A 9872-nucleotide genomic window follows, 5' to 3' on the forward strand; every position below is an offset into this window, starting at 1 on the left:
AAGGCCTGCATTTAAAAGCCTGCTTGTGCACTCTTCTGGTAAGAAAGCCTCTTAGCCTAACACACCCACCCCTTCTGATCACCAGCAACAAAGTATGATTATCACGCTGGGAAGGAATAGCTTAAATAGGGTTCCCATATTTCCAAAGGCAAAAATCAGGACAAAAAAAGTTTCTTTGGGTATTTCTCCAAAGTTGTTGAGTTTTTTTGTGAAATCTCAAAAATCTATAATGAAGATTTTGAGCTATTTTTAAGCAAATTCACAGAAAAAGTACGCTGCAGACATGGCTTCCCATACATCCAAGTCCCCGTCATCGTCACTATCATCTCACAGCTGCCTCCAAGAGCAGACATTTCAGCTATTTCCATCCAGACACAGTTTACGATGGCCAAATGGGGACCCTAAACTTACATAATATTCAGGCCTCAGCTACCCACCTTCACTTCCCTGGTCTTTATTTCACACCTCCATCTTCAACAAACTGAAGGGTTTTTGTTTTTTTACCTCCATTTACTGTTCTTTCTTTCTGTATTGTTTTCATTTTCTAAAACAAAAAGCGATACATAATAACAACAATAAAGATCAAAGCAAGAAAGGAGGGAGTGGTGGTATTCCCAAAGCTGCATTATAGTTCAGAAAGTTTTCCTTCACAAACACAAATGTTTTCCCAAAGGAATCCATGACAATAGGGCAACTGCCAATCACGTTCCTTTACTTAAATGTATTTAATAAAGGGATGCTGAACTTTAGGGAACTCGTCCTTGATTTTAGGATGGTGTAGGGTTCGGGTAAATGGACCATATCTGGAGTAACCAATAGGCTTGCATGTGATCCGTAGCTGACTTCGGCTGAGTTTACTGTTCTTTGTTCACGTAGCAGAACCTCCAGCCAGCCAGAATCTGTTGTTTCCCAGACCAGTAACAATGAGTCCACCTAAATCATAGGCCCCATCTATATGTGCTGGATTTATGTATAAGCTAAACAAGCTATAGCTTAGGGCCCCACTCTCTTGGGGGGGGGGAATTAAAGGGGAAAAAACCCCCTGGATGTACATTTCCAAAATATAAGATAAAAAACAAATAAAATAAAACCTACATATAGCAACAGTGTTTTGTATTGTGTAGACTCCTAGTAATAGGCCCTGCCTGCTAGCCTGCTCCCTAAAATATCACTGCTTTGCTCATTTCTATATATATGGTGCCTACATTCTGCATGGACTAGTTGCAGGCAACATGTAGCGTGTGACTGCAGACTGCAGTGCAGCACAGTTGAATGTAGGTCAAGCTGTTGTACCTGTTTATCTAATATTAAAATACATATTTTGTTATGTGCAAATGGCTTAGATACCTATTAGGTCCATAAATTACCCTATAGCATATATTCAACACAAAACAAGCAACAATTTGTTGTTGCCAAAGGACAGCTGGACATATAAGGGGCCCCATTACCTTCAGTAGCTTAGGGCCTCATCAAACCTAAATCCGGCCCTGATAAATACTGTGATATTGGCTTGGAACAAAACACTTTATTACATATCTGGCAGATAAACTGACAGCACAGACTTCCAGCACAACACTGATCCTTATGGGAGCATTTCTAAGACAACACACCAAGAAGAACCTTAGCTAAGCACTAGGGATATAGAACAGCACCACCTAGTGGCTGATGGGGGTTGCTTCTGCTGTTATTACTATAATGGTACTTCGGGTTAAGAACTTAATTCATTCTGGAGGTCCGTTCTTAACCTGAAACTGTTCTTAACCTGAAGCACCACTTTAGCTAATGGGTCCTCCCGCACCGCTGCCACGCAATTTCTGTTCTCATCCTGTAGCAAAGTTCTTAACCCGGGGTACTATTTCTGGGTTAGCAGAGTCCGTAACCTGAAGCGTCTGTAACCTGAAGCGTATGTAACCCGAGGTACCACTGTATACTAAAAGAGAGTGCCTTTCAGAACCTGTCATTAAGCAGCTACCAAGGTTACAACATGGTAACAGCAGAAGGTCTCCAACCTTGACATTTAACACTCTGACATCATTAAGATCACACAAATCTTTCCCAAAGCACACACATAAACAAATAAATAGCTATTCTCTGCACCTTGCAATTGGATTCTTCTCAAGTTTTATTGGAGGTGAATGTGCTAGGATTTTGGTTACACAGAGACAGGGCTGCTTGAAAATAGGGTTAAATATAGTTTCCACTTTCCAAGTACAGTATTGCTAAAACCAAACATTTATCTTTCTGGTCCACATATGAGTATTAACTTGTAGTTTTAGATGGTTTACTAAAAAGGTTAAAGGCACCAGTCTTTAAATGAACTCATAGAGCCAATTCTCACTTCTTGTGCTTGGGTAAACTTTCCTTAGTACAAACTCTCTGTGTGGTCCATCAAATGTTAAAAGATGTATACATGAAAGACCGGGTGTATTTTCTTCAAAAACTCAAAAATGATCTGAGTTTTTTGTTTTGTTAAAAACAAAAGTCCAGGATGTTGGTACCATAACATGTGGATTTCTGAAAAAGCATAAATCTAGCATTGCATGCACACACTCTTTGCAATGTTTTCTACTCATGGATGCATACCATCCCACCAAGCAAAGAGAGAACGAACTATTTAGTAGGTCAGCACATTCTCTTATTGTTACCCTACCTTTCTAGGTCAATTCTATAAAACTGCCATTCTAGCCAACAAAAAGCATCCTAACTATTTTAAGGCTGCTTTATCTTCTTTTATATCTAATCTAATATCTAATTGCCTGAATGATCTCTAACATTAGGAATTTCTGTCACTGAAGCTGTTTCAAAGGGAAAGTACATAAAATAAAGTGGTTGTTTTGCCAACAGAGGTATTAATGATATGATTAAAAGGAAGCAAGTATACAGCTATCCATTGCTTTCAGGAGACACATGTAAGAAAATGAAAGGACCATTTACTTTAAAATAGAATAGCTGGAACAAAATCCAAAGCCTATGGTACAAATGAAGCAAGAGACTTGTTTTTATATATTTGCAAAATAATGAATGGAAAGTAGAATGCCGAAGGAAGATTTATGTTATATTGCCTATCCCTGGATCACTGGGTATGATTACTGCAGAATTTGTGCTCTGAATAATGAATAATGATCAAACTAAATTTTAAAAGTTTGCATTACATGAAAACCTATTAGCAGGAGATATGAATGGCATTTCAAATCCTAAAGTAGACAGATCACAGAGCTTAGAGAAAGTCTGTAAGGAAACATAAACAAGCTGGGATCCTGAAAAAAAGCATGTATAAACATGAAAGATTGATTGCTAATAGATTCTTGGAGATACTTTAACATAGAAGAGAGAGATTATACATTGCACTCAATATTACATGATTTGTATTCAAGAGCTGATCTGATCTGGGTTACATCAGCGGTATTACCAATCAGTATTGAAACAGGTGCACATGCTGATCATAACCTTGTAGCAATGGAATTATATGGAGGAGGGGATTGCCAGTGGAAACTGAATATTTTTAATTAATGAACCCAGAGGTTATTCCTATAAATGAAACCATTTACAATGTACTCATTCTTATAAATGATTCTTAGGAGGTATCAGAAGGCGTAGTTTCAGATACTAGCAAAACATTTATCAAGGGACATCCAGTTTCTTTTGGATCCTTTTAAAGGGAGTATGGGGACTGTTAAGTGCTACAAACTGAAGCTGATAAATTAGGAAAAAAGAGCATATGAAACAAATGCTAACATAGCATTTGAAATGCTGAATATATATATATATATACATACATAGTTAATTAGAAATATAAACCACATCAAAAGCTCAACTTGATGAAACAAAACCTATGAATGGGCTAGTAAGTATTAGATTATTAGACTAACAGCTGAAAACAAGTCTTCCAAGAAAGGAGGAAGGAGGCTTTACAAGATCAGATGAAGAAATAGTAGAGGAATTTCTCTCTATATAATAAAAGTGAAACAATGTCATTGTGCACCCCACATTGGAGTATATGTAGTGTTGCGTCACAATTCTGGATTTGCATGAAATCAGGGTAGGGCAGGGAAGCCAGCGTGAAGGCACAGCAGCAGTGGCCATAGCATGGGACCAAAAAAGGAGAAACCTTGAGATGGGCGGGAATTGTAGTTAAAAGCAATGGCAGATATCTGAGTAAAGCAGGGGTTGAAAGAACTGAGAGAAGAAGAAGAAGAAGAGTTTGGATTTGATATCCCGCTTTATCACTACCCGAAGGAGTCTCAAAGCGGCTAACATTCTCCTTTCCTTCCTCCCCCACAGCAAACACTCTGTGAGGTGAGTAGGGCTGAGAGACTTCAGAGAAGTGTGACTGGCCCAAGGTCACCCAGCAGCTGCATGTGGAGGAGCGGAGACGCGAACCCGGTTCACCAGATTATGAGTCCACCGCTCTTAACCACTACACCACACTGGAAAAGGATGCTTTTAAACAACAACAGCTGTTTGAGTTGTTGGAATACTGAGGGCTTTTCATCTATTATCTCCCTCACATTTGGCAGCTGAGAAATGGACAACAGAGAAACCTGAGTACAGCGAGAAGGGACAAATACTTAGGGGGGGGGGAAAATAACTGTTTAAAACAAAGGCAGAAGTTTGAGAAGAGCAGAGGTAGAGTAACACGAAGAGGAAAATGGCATTTTTAAACAACCTCAGAGGTTTGAGTAAAGCAGGAATGGAAAGATACTGACAGGAGGGAAAGTGGCAATTTTAAACAATTGCGGGAGTTTGCATAGAGCGAGCAGGGGTGACACTGAGGGGGGAAGTGGCAGTTTTGAACAAGATTTGAGTACAGTGGTACCTCGGGTTACATACGCTTCAGGTTACATATGCTTCAGGTTACAGACTCCGCTAACCAAGAAATAGTACCTCAGGTTAAGAACTTTACTTCAGGATGAGAACAGAAATTGCGCAGCGTCAGCGGGAGGCCCCATTAGCTAAAGTGGTACCTCAGGTTAAGAACAGTTTCAGGTTAAGAACGGACCTCCAGAACAAATTAAGTACTTAACCCGAGGAACCACTGTACAGCGAGAAGGGAGTTGGAAAGGGTCTGTTGTGTTATCTTCTATGCTATACCCATCTGTTCTAGCTTTCCTTGTTAAAACGGGTTTCTTTGTTTACTTTTAAAAAAACCAACACCTTAGGGCAGGAGTGCCAACTTGAAAAAAAATATTGTGGGGACCCAGGTAAGCCCTGCCCCACATAATGAATCACATGATGCAGTGCACACACTCTATTTGAATTGGAATGCCCATCAACTTTGGGGGGGCCCAGCTCCCTCAAATATTTTATTGTGGGGGCCAAAGCCTAGCAGTTGTTCCTATGCCTTGGGCTCCTCCATCCCTGCTTTACTCAAACATCATTTTTCTTCTCTACACATCGGCTTTTGAGGTTTGGGGAGGAAGAGGTTTCAATGAAGACAACAGTTCTTATGAAAGGACAGGTTATTTAGTGGGAAGAAAATGGTGCTGTAGTAAAAATAGTTCTCCAATTATTCCTTTTTGAAAACTCATATTTTAAAAAAACCTTTAAATCGTAATCGTCTGCGGCTGGAGAAAGTGTCCAAAGAGATTCCCAAAATGAAAAGAACATTGTTGAAAGTTGACCTAGGTGGCCATTATAAAAGCTTGTTACATAAGTTGGCGAGTCCAAGCAAGTGCACAAGTTTAAACAAACTTGATGTGATACAGTACTCTCTCTCACTTGGAAAAACGGATGTCACCCATTCATGCACAACAGAAACAAAGCAATAGATATACAAAGAAAGTGGAGGGGAGCATTGATTCACATGGGAACAGAGATTACAAATCCAACGCTTGATGTAAGTAACTGTTGCTGTTCCTTCAGGGCTTTCACCTTTTCCCTGAAATTTATTGCACTTGTGCAGTTCAGTTTATATATCCTTGGGGCTGTAAGAGTATGAATACAAATTGCTTCAATGGATTTCCTGTCATGCCTCTGTGTGCTTTTCTGGTTTGGGATTTTTGGGAGCACTTTCTTTCTCCTCCTCCATAGTAATGCATTGTGACACTCCGAAGCAAAAGCCAAGCTATGTTGGTCAACAAACCTTTCCTTCCTTTCTCTCGGCTTGTCTGGGGTTTCCTGCTGTTGCTTAAAACGTAAAGCCGGATCTTATTTCCTCCTTTCTGTTTTTTTTTTTTTTGCAGTTGGAACAGTAAATGAAAAAAAATCATATGCTGTAATTGAAGTGGTGTGGACAGAATAATCAGGAGAAGATCACTAAATAGCACACAAATCCACAAAATACATTTCTGTGACTTGCTACTGGGACAAGTTCCTGCAACCTCTCTCTCTCGTGTTGTGTTTAGCATCACTACATCAAATTGTGTTGAGAACATAAAATGAAAGTCACAGCTTCAAACTGGCATGAGTGTGGTGTTTAAATGTTAGAGACAAAGTCTCGATCTCCTAAAATGGATTCTTCCCTGTCTATTTTTCAAACTGCTGGCCCTCTGAAAAGAAGACTAATGGACAAAGGATCAGCTCTCCTACATTCCAACAATACCCAGATATTTTGTTATATAACCATTCATTTGTGTTACAAAAATAAAAAAAATCAGGAGGGCTGAGTCTTTTCTTTGCCCTCCTCTGAGGATGGGTGATACAAATGAAACATACCCACAGGGGTCGCGATTCTGCTTCTTCTCTTTCCCATCGCTGCCCCCCAGCAACGTTAGTCTTTCAGCTTGTGTTGGATCGATGCCATTATCTACACAGAAAGCCATGCAGGCAGCAAATGAACCATGCTACATGTTTTATAAACCAGAAGCAGCCCATCAGATTGAACTGTCCAGGTATATAGAGAAGACCCATATGTGGCAAAGCTGACGAATGCAGGGGTTTTATCTTCACGATGCTGCCTTTTTGATTTATTTAACATTTATTTAATAATGCAGCCTGTTCTCCGAGCAAAAAAGCAGCCATTGCCCCGGGAAAGTTGTCCTTGCATGAACTTGCATTCCTGCAAACATTAGTGCTTGCCTTGCCGGTCTCTATCCCCTGGGCCTGCTCTCTTTTAATCAGCAGCATGTTTCTGTGAGGGCCATCATGTTGATAGTGCATATCTATATATAAATAGCCATCCGTCCACCGCAGCCTTTCGACTGCTCCACATTTTTAAGGATGAAGGAATGCCTGTGAAAAGAAGGCACTTGACAATGCTACAGACAGCTCCGCCACCACCAAGCACTTTGAGGATTTCAGGGAGAAATCATCAGCTGGACTCAAGTTGCACTTTGAAAGGAGAGGGGGACGAGTGCCTGCTCATCCAAGCCTTCATTAGTTTCAAAGAAAAGGTCTCTTTCAGCTGCCTGCCAAGAGCCACTTCACATCAACAAAATGGGAAGGGGGGGGATGGAAAATGCTCGGTCAGAGAGCAGTGGCAAACAAGGGGCAAACAAGGGCGTTTGTGCAGTGCTGGCAAAAGTATTCTGCTACCCAGGCTCTTTGTTTACAAACCAGCATTGTAAGGGGCAGGCGATGTGCAGCGAGGTATATTTTGGGGGGAGTCCCTGAGGGTGGCCTGAGCACTCTGCACAAAATGATACAATGCACACCCACCATGCCGGGTCCTTGTCAGTGTCATTGTGGGAAGCGGCAGGTTTCGGCCCTGTGTTCAAGTGCAGTACTTTACTTTTCCACATCGGAACAAATGGCGGCAACATAGACGCGTACACAAAGGGTGCATGTGAGCCACTATGTGACCTAGTAGCTGGAACAGGGACATGTTTTTGTCTCATCCCTTACCCTGGACCAAAACTGCAGTCTATTGACAGCCAGCCCATCTCTGCATAGCTTCAGAGGCAGATTTAGGGGAGTGTGACTGGTTTGGTTAGACTGGGCACAGCCCTGGGGGTGCTCACATCAGTTTGGGTTTTTGCTTTTTGAATAGTTCTCATGAAAAGTCATCAGCAAATGCCTTCAAAGGCTTGTATGCATTTTTGTCAAATACATCCATTTTTTTGCAAGGCAGTTTCCCCTAATTTTATGCATTTGAATGTTATTTTTTTACTAATATAAGCATTCTAATGAACACGTTTCTCTCCTATTTTGTAAACGTTACTTGGCTGGAGAACCACACTGAAAAATGCAGAGCAGCATGAATTTTGAAGGACAGCAGTGTTTTGGTTTCCCTCTTATTTCAGAAAGTGTTAAATTTGATTCTCCCTTAAAAGTGAAATGGATTCAACTTCTCAACCCACCATCTTAGGACTCTTACAAAACAGCAAAGTGTGGAGGTTTCTCCTCGTGCCTGCCAGCTTTTCAGTCTCCCAGCCTCCTTGTTTGGCTTCACATTCAGCTGAAGAAAAGTTCTGGAGACCTCAAAATCTTTTCCACTCCTGTGTGACATTCTAGCTGCCCCTTACAACTACAGACCCCCCAAGTGTCCCTATTTTCCAGGGACATACCTAATTTACAGAAGCTGTCCCAGTTTCTGTTTTTATCCTGGAATGTTCCACTTTTCCTTAGGATGTCCCTATTTTCATTGGAGAAATGTTGGAGGGTATGGAGTTATCCGACCCTTGAGCCGTCTGAAGGCAATCCTGTATAGGGAAGTTTTTTAAATGTTTAATGTTTTATTATGTTTTTATAATTGTTGGAAGCTGCCCAGAATGCTGGGGCATCCCAGTAAGATGTGTGGGGTATAAATAGAAAAAATTTCATTATGGAATGGGATGTCCCTATTATCATCAGAGAAATGTTGGAGGGTGTGCAACTAAGATATCTCCTTCACTGTGGGTTTTAGTCAATCCTATGCACTAAGGGTGGCGCTGTGGGTAAAAGCCTCAGCGCCTAAGGCTTGCCGATCGAAAGGTCAGCGGTTTGAATCCCTGCGGCGGGGTGCGCTCCCGCTGTTCGGTCCCAGCGCCTGCCAACCTAGCAGTTCGAAAGCACTCCTGGGTGCAAGTAGATAAATAGGGACCGCTTACTAGCGGGAAGGTAAACGGCGTTTCCGTGTGCGGCTCTGGCTCGCCAGAGCAGCGATGTCACGCTGGCCACGTGACCCAGAAGTGTCTCCGGACAGTGCTGGCCCCCGACCTCTTGAGTGAGATGGGCGCACAACCCTAGAGTCTGTCAAGACTGGCCCGTACGGGCAGGGGTACCTTTACCTTTACCTTTATTTATAAGGTTTAAAATTGGCGCTTAAATATTTGGAGTCCCAAACAGCGCTTTGTGTTTATCCCCCAAGTTTTTAGAGAAGTCTTGTCATTCTAGAGGTGTCTGAGGAGTGGGAACCTATTTAGAAAAAGCTGGCTGTTCTTTTCTGTGTCTCTGGAAGACTCAGCTTTGCCAATTTTATTGACAAACTATTAGGTTGAATATTGCCTTTGTGTTTCATGATGAATACTAGATAGCCTGCAACTGTGCAGCTGGCTCCCTAGAATGAGGAAGTTAAAACCATGCTTTTCATTTCTTTTAAAACATTTTCTTTTTCTCTCCCCCGTTTTGTAAACGGTCTTCTGCAGTGCTAGCAAAACAGCTTAAAGAACATAGCGCCCTCTAGCTCGTCTAATGTGCAATTAACATAACGAGCGGAAATAATGCCACAGAAGCGTTGATGGCACTGATGGAATAAACTTGCAGCAGCAAGGAAGACAGCACTTGCAACAGGCCTCACATACATAGTCCTGACTGCCCTATGCTATGCAGTGTCAGTGTAACACTGCTCCTGTTTTAGATTAGGTCATAGCAGCTCACGTTTCCCTTACGTTCATGGGGAAAGGCTAAAGCACCAGGGACTTTTCAGTTTAGAAAATAAATAAATAATGTGATAAAAGGCGCATAAAATGATGCATGGTGCATAGGACGAGAGCACCGATGAAAACGAATGACAG

Source organism: Podarcis tiliguerta (assembly GCF_965153285.1).
Source record: "Podarcis tiliguerta genome assembly, chromosome: 2".
NCBI classification, from domain to species: Eukaryota; Metazoa; Chordata; class Lepidosauria; order Squamata; family Lacertidae; genus Podarcis; species Podarcis tiliguerta.